The sequence below is a fragment of the Rhinoderma darwinii genome, chromosome 7, assembly GCF_050947455.1.
Source record: "Rhinoderma darwinii isolate aRhiDar2 chromosome 7, aRhiDar2.hap1, whole genome shotgun sequence".
NCBI lineage: Eukaryota > Metazoa > Chordata > Amphibia > Anura > Rhinodermatidae > Rhinoderma > Rhinoderma darwinii.
The window spans coordinates 60,169,766-60,183,119 of NC_134693.1; positions in this window are offsets into that span (position 1 = coordinate 60,169,766).

Consider the following 13,354-nt stretch of genomic DNA (forward strand, 5'->3'; position numbering starts at 1 on the left):
GGTGCCAGTTTAGGTTGGGTCTGTTGAACGCCCTGAAGGACCAGCTAGTTAGCTATCCCTCTTCTGACTCCCTAGACCAGGTTATGGCTTTAGCGGTATGACTTGACCGACGTCTCAGGGAACGACAACGTGAACGTTTTTGTTTTCTCCTCTGACTCCCCCACGATGCCTCCCGAGGTTCCGTTGCTTCGTTCTTCCACGGAAGACTCGGAGGTACCTATGCAACTCGGGGCCTCCGTGTCCCCCCAACAACGTAGAGAGTTCCGCAGGAAGAATGGTCTCTGCTTCTATTGTGGGGATGACAAGCATCAAGTGAACACCTGTCCTAGGTGTAAGAATAAGCAGCCGGAAAACTTCCGCGCCTAAGTGATCATCGGGGAGGTCACTTGGGCGCACAGGTATTTCCTTTAAATATGAAACGTAATAAAATCTTGCTTCCCTTTCAGGTCTCTTTTGGTGGTAGGTCTGCTACCGGCAGTGCCTTCGTGGATTCAGGGTCGTCTGCTAATATCATGTCTGTGGAATTTGCTATGTCTCTAGCTATGCCTTTGATTGATTTGCCTAAACCTGTCCCGGTAGTGGGTATCGACTCCACTCCTCTTGCTAATGGTTATTTTACACAGCATACCCCTGTTTTTGAACTCCTTGTTGGCTCCATGCATTTGGAGCAGTGCTCTGTACTGTTGATGCAGGGATTATCATCCGATTTGGTTTTAGGCCTTCCCTGGTTGCAGTTGCATAATCCCACGTTTGACTGGAATACTGGGGATCTTACCAAATGGGGTAATGAATGATTGACGTCATGTTTTTCTGTTAATTCTATTTCTCCCCCTGAGGAGGTGAACACGCTACCTGAGTTTGTTCAGGACTTCGCTAATGTTTTCTCTAAGCAGGCCTCCAAAGTGTTACCTCCTCATAGAGAATACGATTGCGCTATCGATTTGGTACCAGAAGCTAAGCTCCTGTAAAAGGACTATATATAATATATAACTATAAATATAATAATATATATATACTCACTTACTACACACTCATCCACGTGTGTACAAGGGCTAGTATAATAGCTGTGTTTCACCTACTTGGTCGCCCACTATTACTACCCCCTTTATAATCAGGGTCACTAGGGTTATGCCTAGTTCCCCTACCTTTTCCTTATACTAACGTCTACTTGCTTTGCTTCTATAAATACAATTGTATAGTAAATAAAGGGTAATATTTATTACTAACAAAATCACACTTACATATAAAATACACAAACCAAACACAGAACACAGTAACTGATCACAGTATAGTATCAGTATACCCCAATACACATAACACGTTAATATATACTGAGTATACTCACACTATACGTAGTACAGTATAAACACGGTATCCTATGTTATGCCTCCACCCGCATACCTAAACATACATATGAATACAGTTACGTTACAATCCAATACACACTACCTAATATCACTTTCCCTATACTCTAAGGGTTCAGCAATGGGTTATCAAGGGGAATGGGTTGCTGTGTAAATGGTGGGAAGGGGTTAAACAGGTACAGCAGGGCTAGCAAGTTAGTTACTCAGGGCAGCAAGGGTAAACAGGGACTCAGGGCTACAAGGGTTGAAGTAAGGAGGGGGAGAGAATAACGTGTAGCTGCTGCTACACGTGGATACTTAGCAGTCCATGTGGTACAAGTTGGTGTGGTCTCTCAGCAAGGGCCATGAGCCAAGAGCAGGCCAGGAGGGAAGAGGAGACCCTTAGTGGTGCCAGGTAACAGGAACAAAAGAGAGTGAGCTTTGGGAACGTTTGTCCTTTTAAACATCCCCGTGCACACCTGTGTGACCTCACAGGCTCATGCACGTGAAAGGGAGGGGCCTGGGCCTCATGGAATACCATTATCTAGTAGGTGAATGGGTATACACCTTTCTGGAGGGACAAATCTATATATATCTACACTCACATGTATATAGACATAAATATATAAAACACTTCCCTTTGCAATCCCCCTGTTGTCGGGAACACGACAATGAAATTTGTGGAAGTGTTTGTTCTGTATTACCCCCTCAACCTTGTTACTGGTAATGGTCGTAGATGGAATGGAGTATACTATTGGACCTAGATACGTGACATCAGCTATCTCCTCAAGGACACCTTCCCGCCAGTCCTCCAACTCTGGAGTCTAGTGTCGAAATAAAAGAAACCCCACAGTCCATAGAATGAAGTTGAAATTAAATCTCTTAGTCCATTGAACGAAGCCTCAAGGTCCATAGAACGAGGTTGAAACAAAACCTTCACAGTCCATAGAACTCAGTCTCAAAGTCGATTGAAACTCCAAGTCTCTATCCTTGATCTTCTTTCTTGGATCTTCATCTGTCTTATAAATCTTTTCCTCTTTAGCGGCGGAACGAGGTTGAAACAAAACCTTCACAGTCCATCTCAGTCTCAAAGTCGATTGAAACTCCAAGTCTCTATCCTTGATCTTCTTCTTTCTTGGATCTTGATCTTTCTTATAAATCTTTTCCACTTTAGCGGCGTCAGCGGGTCTTTTAACGGCCGATCCCATTTGAGCATGCCAACCCGTGTAAGGCTACTTGTGCCCTCACACGGTCAGCCTTGGAATGGCTTAGCCCGCCTTTCGACAACCTTTGTACACAATCTGTTATCTTTCCAAATCTTTTCAGTGTCTTGATTGAAGACAAAACAATCTTTGTGGGCCGATAGCCATGTCTCTATCATGGCAGGTTAACATCCCCGAGGAGGAGATGATGTCTTAGTACCCAGGAATCTACTGTGGGGTGGAGCATCGCCTTCCATTTTCCCTCTAACATTCAATCCATCATCGTATTGACCATACCAGTTCTCAGGTTGAGGTAGCAAATACCTACCAGGGTGTGTGTGTACCTTACCTGTCCCTAATGGTTCCTACACACTACCCACTCATACATACAAAATGTAAAATAATCAAACATACAAAAATATTCCGCCCCAAACCATGGGTATATGTACATATAGAGATTCATGCTCAACCAGCATCTCTCACTACTCCTCCATAAACACGTGAAAGGTACACATGTAAATGGGGTGACTACAGGCTGTAAATATATGTCCACCTACACGTACATACTCACTCGCTGTGGGACGGGCACGTCCTCACTGAGTATACCTATGTTGCGGACAGATATCTACACCTAGAATGTCTATATGTACACCTTGATACATATTACATTACACAAATATATATATATATATACATAAACTTGACGATTACGGGTCGCAGGACAATATTGCTGTTATGTCCTTAGTCCAAGTTTATGCTTTTACGCCTGACCTAATTTACTTGGTCGGCAAGTCCTTTCACCCATCAGTACTATCACAGGGTGGAAGAGCAGGTTGAAGAAGAAAATTGCTTTGGGGTTGTAGCCAAACAGGCTCTGCCATCAGGACACCTCTGAGTCTCATTTCAGGGAATGGGATGGAGGCTCGATTCTCAGACTCTTTAAGCTCCTCCACGATATCCTCTTCCTCACTGAACTCAGGATCATCTGGAGTCTTATAGGAGCATCTGAGCGGATATCGAGCCTCTACTCAGGGGTGACTGGAGTTCTTCTGTTCTGCTACATCGATACCTGTGATAAATCAAAAAGGTACAATGCTCCTTGGAGGAGTATTCCTCTTCCGGTGCAATTAGTCGCACAGATGGTGTGGTAAACATATTGCACTCGGTACCAACTCCAATACCCTTGACCGATGTATCTTAAGCTTGAAGAGGGTATTGGGTTGACCTTCATCTCACAGGTCCCCTCAGTATCTCAACACTGGTGTCTAAGCACCCGGTCCTAACTACCTTGGCAGAGGATCGTATCCTCCTCCTTTCAACATCCATCTGTACAGACAGATATGGATGGCTGCCCTTATAGGTTAGGATATCTGAGGGGAGCTGTAGATGATGTACCATTTTGTGGATCTTCACAATTCTCATGTTTGTGGAACTATATCCCCATCTTACCAAACCCATTATCTTAAAATCAAGATATGGGTGTAATGCCAGGGTAACCTCCCCCTGTCAACCTTTCCTAAAGGACCACTCCAGTTAAACACAAAAGAATCAGCCATACTGTTATTCACTGTTTTTAATTGCACTCACATTAGGCCTCAGATGGAGTTGTGTTACCTGTCTGAACCCCCCAGGTCTAGGTGCACAGAATAACATAAAACACTACACCGTGAACTTATGTTACATATTCGCACTGCTCAACCTGAGTTCACAGTATAATAACAACTTCAACGTTATCCTAATAGAGAGCAATTAAAACATTGGGCAATTATAGATGTAAATGTATTATCATCTTGAATTTCAAGGTCTAGGTGCGCAGCATAACATAACACTATAAGTGAACTTAAGTTACCTGTCCGTACCTCTATACCTAATATAAGTTCACAGAACAAGCAAATACATCACTATTCATTGGCTGGTTCTTCAGTTGTATTCCTGGAGTGGTTTTCTAATTATGCATTATAAATACAGGCAACACCCATATAGTATAAGTACATAACTACTGATAACCAGGAATACACCACAATAGAATCTGTGAAGGAGCCACAAAAGAAAACACAATGACAACAAAAGAACTGTGAACAAACAACAGAGCATACAGGAAAAGGGAGACCATAAACACACCTTACAGACAAAGAGATAACACTTAAGTATGGACATGTAAATTATGGCCTACTTAAAATTCACAGTTGAATTCCAAACCAGTTGTGGTTCGTTATTCAGTTCTTTGAACACATGGTTTAGCAAATGTGTGGGGGAGATACTCATGTAGCCATTTTGTCCTTTCCTATAGTCACAATTTGATGTAATGTGGCCATTTTCTATTGTTTCATTACTAGGCTTTCCACGGTTGCTCATACCATTGCAGTTTCTAGCAATATGTCCCATCTGACCACATTTAAAACATTTAACAGGACCACATTGCTTAGTACCCAAAGACTTGCAGTACTTAGCAATATGGCCTGAGCCGGCACATGCAAAACATTTAACAGTACATGCTCTGCTGGACTTAGGGCAGTCACCAGTGCATGATCTCTTAAAGTTCTGCATGGCTAGGGACGCACTTCTGACTATCGTAAGCTTACATTTGCGTAACACTTTCGTAACAATGTTACCTTCAGGATTCCGGATGGGATCACGATTTGGGACATCTGATCCATCACTCTTTCTACTCCCCCCTTTTTGCCCTGTAGAGGGCAAACTTACAGCAGAATCAGGCCTTGAAAAAGACAAGGCCGGTAACATTTTTGAGAAATCTTTTATGATGTTTTGCATACTGGCAACCAATTGTGACCTAGCAGCAAGCTCATCATTCAACTTGGCAATGATGGCATCCATATATGCCGCCTTATCCTTAAACGCATTGATCACAGCATAAGACCCAGTCAGCTGTGCATCAATATCATCACCACGATTTTTCAAAACTATCACCTGCGATTCCAGCATGCAAATGTGCTTATCTCTATCAATGTTACATTGAGCATTCTCTGCCAGTTGTGTCTGCAAAGCAGAAACCTGCTTCACATTGTTGACACAACACTGGCAGTGAAGATTTGGGGAATCACTCTTTTCTGAGTGATCAGGCTTCCACGTCTCTTCATAAACACATATCAGTTTAGCAAGCATGTGGAGCCTTTTGGAGGTTTTGTTAAAAACACTCCTCTTGCTTATGCACATCTTATCATGCGCATAAGCCTCGTCCAGCAGAGTGGACCACAGCATTCCTGCTGACTTGTATGTAGAGTGGGTTACTGGGTTGAATGAACTATGTTTAGAAAGTTTTTTTTATGTGTGGAGAAATCCATACTTACTCTATCAGAAGTCCTCTTGGTTACTGCAGAAGACTCTAATGTATTGCTCGATCGCCCGACGATTTCTCGCTGTAGATTCTATCAGAAGTCCTCTTGGTTACTGCAGAAGACTCTAATGTATTGCTCGATCGCCCGACAATTTGTCGCCGTAGATCAGCACACCGCAAAGCAAAATAAAAACGTTAATACCTTAGAAAAACAAAACAAAAAACAATAGGTTCGCTGTTCTCAGTTGTATCCTGTATTAAGCCTTAAATAAAATTGTGTTACTCGTCCAAACTTCAAGGTCTGGGCGCACATCATAACATAACACTTCACTGTGTAAGTATGTTATCAGTACACGCCTCTCCGCCTATCTTAGTTCACGTTATAACACAATTTTATTGTACAAAACACAGAAATAAATTGAAAACAGTTCGGGCCTTGGCTCGCCAAATGTAAAAGGAGCCTTTATATATATAGAAATATAATATATATATAATGAATACTCACTTACTTACTATACCAGACATAAATATATAAAACACTTCCCTTTACAGCTCCCTAAGGGTAGGATATTTAATCTCTCTTGTCCCGAATGTGAAGCCATGAGAGAGTATATCCAGGAATGCCTGGCCAAGGGTTACATTCGCCCCTCTACTTCTCCGGTAGGTGCTGGCTTCTTCTTCGTAGGGAAGAAGGATGGTGGTCTTACGCCGTGCATCGATTACCGAAACTTGAATAAGGTCACTGTAAGGAACCAGTATCCCCTTCCTTTGATTCCTGATCTCTTTAATCAGGTTCAGGGGGCCCAATGGTTCTCTAAGTTTGATCTACGGGGGGCTTATAACCTTATCCGCATCAGAGAGGGGGATGAGTGGAAGACTGCGTTTAACACGCCCGAAGGTCATTTCGAATACCTCGTCATGCCCTTTGGGTTGTGTAATGCTCCCGCGGTATTCCAGAATTTCATTAATGAGATTTTAAGAGACTACCTGGGGGTATTTCTTGTAGTGTACCTTGATGACATACTTGTGTTTTCCAAGGACTGGTCCTCCCACATTGAGCATGTCAGGAAGGTGCTCCAGGCCCTTCGGGAAAACAAACTGTTTGCTAAAACCGAAAAATGTGTGTTTGGGGTGCAGGAGATACCATTTTTGGGTCAAATCCTCACTCCTCATGAATTCCGCATGGACCCTGCCAAGGTTCAGGCTGTGGCTGAATGGGTCCAACCTGCCTCCCTGAAGGTATTACAGTGCTTCCTGGGGTTTGCTAATTATTACAGGAGATTTATTGCTAACTTCTCGGTCATCGCTAAGCCTCTTACGGATCTTACTCGCAAAGGTGCTGATCTCCTCCACTGGCCTCCAGAGGGGGTCCAGGCTTTTGAGGTCCTTAAGAAGTACTTTATCTCGACCCAGTGCTGATTCACCCTAAACAAATGGGGCCATTCATCGTGGAGGTTAACGCCTCCGAGGTGGGAGTGGGTGCTGTCTTGTCCCAGGGTACCAGGTCCCTCACCCATCTCCGTCCGTGCCTACTTCTCCAGGAAGTTCTCGCCCACTGAGAGTAACTATGACATTGGCAACCGCAAACTCTTAGCCATTAAACGGGCATTTGAAGAGTGGCGCCACTTCTTGGAGGGGGCTAGGCACCAGGTAACGGTCCTTACCGACCACAAGAATCTGGTTTTCCTAAAATCTGCCCGGAGGCTAAACCCGAGACAAGCTCGATGGGCGTTGTTTTTTATCAGATTCAACTTTTTGGTCACCTATAGGGCTGGGTCTAAAAATATTAAAGCTGATGCACTGTCACATAGTTTCATGGCCAGCCCTCCTGCGGAGGAAGATCCTGCTTGTGTTTTGCCCCCAGGTATAATCATTTCCTCTGTTGATTCTGACTTAGTCTCCGAAATTGTGGCTGATCAAGGTTCAGCTCCCGGGAACCTTCCTGAGAACAAGCTGTTTGTTCCCCTGCAATTCCGGCTAAGGGTACTCAGGGAAAAACATGACTCTGCACTATCTGGTCATCCAGGCATCCTGGGTACCAAGCACCTCATTGGCAGAAACTATTGGTGGCCTGGGTTACCTAAAGACGTTAAGGCCTACGTCGCCGCTTGTGAAATTTGTGCTAGGTCCAAGACGCCCAGGTCCCGACCAGCAAGCTTACTATGTTCTTTGCCCATTCCCCAGAGACCTTGGACCCATATCTCCATGGATTTTATCACCGATCTGCCTCCATCTCAAGGCAAGTCGGTGGTGTGGGATGTAGTAGACCGCTTTAGTAAGATGTGCCACTTTGTGCCCCTCAAGAAACTACCCAATGCTAAGACGTTAGCTACCTTGTTTGTCAAACACATCCTGCGTCTCCATGGGGTTCCTGTCAATATTGTTTCTGACAGAGTGGTACAATTTGTTTCATTGCTTTGGAGAGCTTTCTGTAAAAAGTTGGAGACTGATCTGTCCTTCTCCTCGGCCTTCCATCCTGAAACTAATGGCCAAACTGAGAGGACTAATCAGTCTCTAGAACAATATTTAAGGTGTTTTATCTCTGACTGTCAATATGATTGGGTCTCCTTCATTTCCCTCGCCGAATTTTCCCTTAATAACCGGGTCAGTAACTCGTCAGGGGTCTCCCCCTTTTTCTGTAATTTTGGGTTTAATCCACGGTTCTCCTCCGTTTCACCTGGTGGTTCCAACAATCCCGAGGTAGATGTCGTTCATCAGGAACTGTGCACAGTCTGGGCCCAGGTTCATAAGAACCTAGAGGCATCCCAGAGCATACAAAAGACTAAGGCAGATAGAAGACGTTCTGCTAACCCCTTGTTTGTGGTCGGGGATCTGGTGTGGCTGTCTTCAAAAAATTTGCGCCTTAAAGTCCCGTCCAAAAAATTTGCTCCCCGGTATATAGGGCTGTACAAGGTCATTGAAGTTCTTAACTCTGTCGCCTTCCGACTGGAGTTAACCCCGTCTTTCCGAATACACGACGTGTTTCATGCCTCCCTCCTGAAACGCTGCTCCCCGTCCTTGGCTACCTCGAGGAAACCTCCGGTCCCTGTTCTCACTCCGGAATTCAAGATGGCCAAGATTGTGGACAGCAGGATGGTCCAAGGCTCCCTCCAGTACCTGGTCCATTGGAGAGGATAGGGGCCTGAGGAGAGGACTTGGGTACCCGCCCGGGATGTTCACACTGGGGTATTGCTCAGAAGCTTCCATCTTCGGTTCCCCAATAAGCCAGGTCCACCTAGAAAGGGTCCAGTGGCCCCTCATAAAAGGGGGGATACTGTAAAGGATCTGCCAGACACAGCTTCTGTGTCGACGCCCGTGGTTAATCAGTCTGCACCTGCTCCTAAGTCTGATAGAGTGACTCGATCATCTACCACTCGGGCTGGGAGGCTGAGAAGTGGGAGAGCCTATCACAGCCTGGCCAGACGGAGCTAGCTCCCGCCCTCTGTCTATTTATACCTTAATTTCCTGCTCCTCCTTTGCCTGTGATTCTGCCTGTTTCCTGGCTCTGCTGCTGATGCTTGTACTATTGACCTCTGCTTCATATTGACCCTGGCTTTACTGACTACTCTCCTGCTCTGCGTTTGGTACATCGTACACTCCTGGTTTGACACGGCTTGTTCACTACTCTTGTTGCTCACGGTGTTGCCGTGGGCAACTTCCCCATTTCCCTTAGCTTCTGTGTACCCTTGTCTGTTTGTCTGTCGTGCACATATTGAGCGTAGGGACCGTCGCCCAGTTGTACGCCGTCGCCTAGGACGGGCCGTGCAAGTAGGCAGGGACTGAGTGGCGGGTAGATTAGGGCTCGCCTGTCTGTCTCCCTACCCCGTCATTACAGGAGCGCAGATATTTTGTATAATACCTAATAAATCCGGCCTGTGCATAAAGGGTTGGTTAAAACGTACCACACCAATCCACGGATTATTCATTCACCCCATTATTACATCATCCTATTATGACCTGATGCACTCCGCCCAGCTCACATATACTACGAAACCTATAGAGAAAAGAGGTCAAGTACACTCAAGACATTACAATAGAAAAACTTCTTTATTGACAAATGCAGGAAACAGGACAATTAAAAAATGAGTCATACAATGTAAATTGGCGTCAGCCCATGTTGTATATGAATATTAATGGTAACACATGATATCACAACTGAGTAACACGGCCCGGGGTCAATACTGTTGTGTATTAGACGGTCTTAAAAGCATATGGCTATAAGTAACACATCATAAATAGGCGGTACAGATGGTGCAGATCCTCAGGTTGAAAACACAATTTGCCTGTTGTGTAGAGTTTATAAACAGTATAAACAAATATATGTGGCCAATACACATGGATGAAATCATTCATATATAAGATACACAGTTTAACAAGTGTTGTATAGTGTAAGTCGTAAGTGTGATTGGTAACACAATGTAGTATATCTAAAGCAAATACAGGTAAAGAGTCGAGGATCTGAGTCCTATTAGCAGCAGATAGCCAGATGCATGGAAGGAAAGTAGTATTACGTACCCGGATTCATGTGGACAACATGGGGGAGACGCCAGTCCCGACGCGCGTTTCGGCTGATGCCCGGACGAAGGCCGCTCCCACACAGACCAAAACGAGGCTCGTTCGCAGAGCGAAATCCAGCGCCATTTTCATGTGGACCGGAAGCCACTGTAAGATGACGACTTCCGGCCGCGGCTTCCGGCCATATGTTCAAGCGAGCGAAGGTGCAAGGAGTAGGAGCGGAGGCGGCGGCGGCAGGAGAAGGTAATTTATGTTTGTGTATGTGATGTCTGTATTATGTTTGTGTATGTTCGTGTTATACTGTCTGCTGAGCACTGTATCTAATCCTCCTACACTGTGCAGTCGCTCAGAAAATGGCGGCACACAGTGTAGGAGGTTTGAAGATTCAAGCCCCTACTTCTTCTGGCACTAGCCAGAATAATGGAGGGGGGATTGTGTGAGGAAACTAGAGAGAGTGTGTCTACCCCACATTTGCAGCATAAAGCAATGAGGTTGCTTTACCACATTGACCATGCTGCAATTTTGGGAACTGCTCTAGTGCCCAGCACATGGAAATGTTATAAATTAGAATCTAATTTCCTGACTTGTGAAAAAATTAAAACAATATGTAATCACTTAAATAACAATTGTTTAGCTAAAAAATAATAATATACTATATATTTCTAGCGACACATTCCCTTTAAGGGGTTAATAATCAAATTTTCTGAGACACTTAATTTGGGGTTTTCATTAACTGCTAGCCATAATCATCAAAATTAAAATTAAAAAAATGCTGGAAATAGATCACTCTGTGTGTAATGAATCTATATAATATATGAGTTTCACCTTTGAATTGAGTTACTGAAATAAATTAACTTTTTGATAATATTCTAATTCATTGAGATGGACTAGTATACATGGCTCCAGAACCAAGCACAATACAAATATACAACCCCAGAATCAAACTAAGTACATATATAAAGCACAAGAACCAAGCTCAATACATAAATACAGCACCAGAACCAAGTTTAGTCCATATATACAACTCTAGAACCAATCTCAGCACATAAATAAAACACCAGAACCAAGCTCAGTACATAAATACAGCACCAGAGCAAAGCTCAGTACATAAATACAAGACCAGAACCAAGCTCAGTACATAAATACAGAACCAGAACAAAGCTCAGTACATATATACAACACCAGAACCATGCTCTCTACATATATATATATATATATATATATATATATATATACATACACACTACCGTTCAAAAGCTTGGGGTCACCCAGACAATTTTGTGTTTTCCATGAAAACTTACACTTATATTTATCAAATGAGTTGCAAAATGACTAGAAAATATAGTCAAGATATTGACAAGGTTAGAAATAATGATTTTTATTTGAAATAATAATTTTCTCCTTCAAACTAAGCTTTCGTCAAAGAATGCTCCATTTGCAGCAATTACAGCATTGCAGACCTTTGGCATTCTAGCTGTTAATTTGCTGAGGTAATCGGGAGAAATTTCACCCCATGCTTCCAGAAGCCCCTCCCACAAGTTGGATTGGCTTGATGGGCACTTCTTGCGTACCATACGGTCAAGCTGCTCCCACAACTGCTCTATGGGGTTGAGATCTGGTGACTGTGCTGGCCACTCCATTACAGATAGAATACCAGCTGCCTGCTTCTTCCCTAAATAGTTCCTGCATAATTTGGAGGTGTGCTTTGTGTCATTGTCCTGTTGTAGGATGAAATTGGCTCCAATCAAGCGCTGTCCACAGGGTATGGCGTTGCAAAATGGAGTGAAAGCCTTCCTTATTCAAAATCCCTTTTACCTTGTACAAATCTCCCACTTTACCAGCACCAAAGCAACCCCAGACCATCACATTACCTCCACCATGCTTGACAGATGGCGCCAGGCACTCTTCCAGCATCTTTTCAGTTGTTCTGCGTCTCACAAATGTTCTTCTGTGTGATTCAAACACCTCAAACTTTGATTCGTCTGTCCATAACACTTTTTTTCCAATCTTCCTCTGTCCAATGTCTGTGTGCTTTTGTCCATATTAATAATTTCCTTTTATTAGCCAGTCTCAGATATGGCTTTTTCTTTGCCACTCTGCCCTGAAGGCCAGCATCCCGGAGTCGCCTCTTCAATGTAGATGTTGACACTGGCGTTTTGCGGGTACTATTTAATGAAGCTGCCAGTTGAGGACCTGTGAGGCGTCTATTTCTCAAACTAGAGACTCTAGTGTACTTGTCTTGTTGCTCAGTTGTGCAGCGGGGCCTCCCACTTCTCTTTCTACTCTGGTTAGAGCCTGTTTGTGCTGTCCTTTGAAGGGAGTAGTACACACCGTTGTAGGAAATCTTCAGTTTCTTGGCAATTTCTTGCATGGAATAGCCTTCATTTCTAAGAACAAGAATAGACTGTCGAGTTTCACATGAAAGCTCTCTTTTTCTAGCCATTTTGAGAGTTTAATCGAACCCACAAATGTAATGCTCCAGATTCTCAACTAGCTCAAAGGAAGGTCAGTTTTATAGCTCCTCTAAACAGCAAAACTGTTTACAGCGGTGCTAACATAATTTCACAAGGGTTTTCAAGTGTTTTCTAATCATCCATTAGCCTTCTAACACAGTTAGCAAACACAATATACCATTAGAACACTGGAGTGATGGTTGCTGGAAATGGGCCTCTATACACCTATGTAGATATTGCATTAAAAACCAGACGTTTGCAGCTAGAATAGTTATTTAGCACACTAACAATTTATAGAGTGTATTTCTGAGTAATTTAATGTTATCTTCATTGAAAAAACTGTGCTTTTCTTTCAAAAATAAGGAAATTTCTAAGTGACCCTAAACTTTTGAACGGCAGTGTATATATCATCAGATCCAAGCTCAGTACATAAACACAGCACCAGAACAAAGCTCAGTACATATGTACAACACAAGAACCAAACTCAATACATATATCTAGCATCAGAACCAAGCTCAGTACATAAATACAGCACCAGAACAAAGC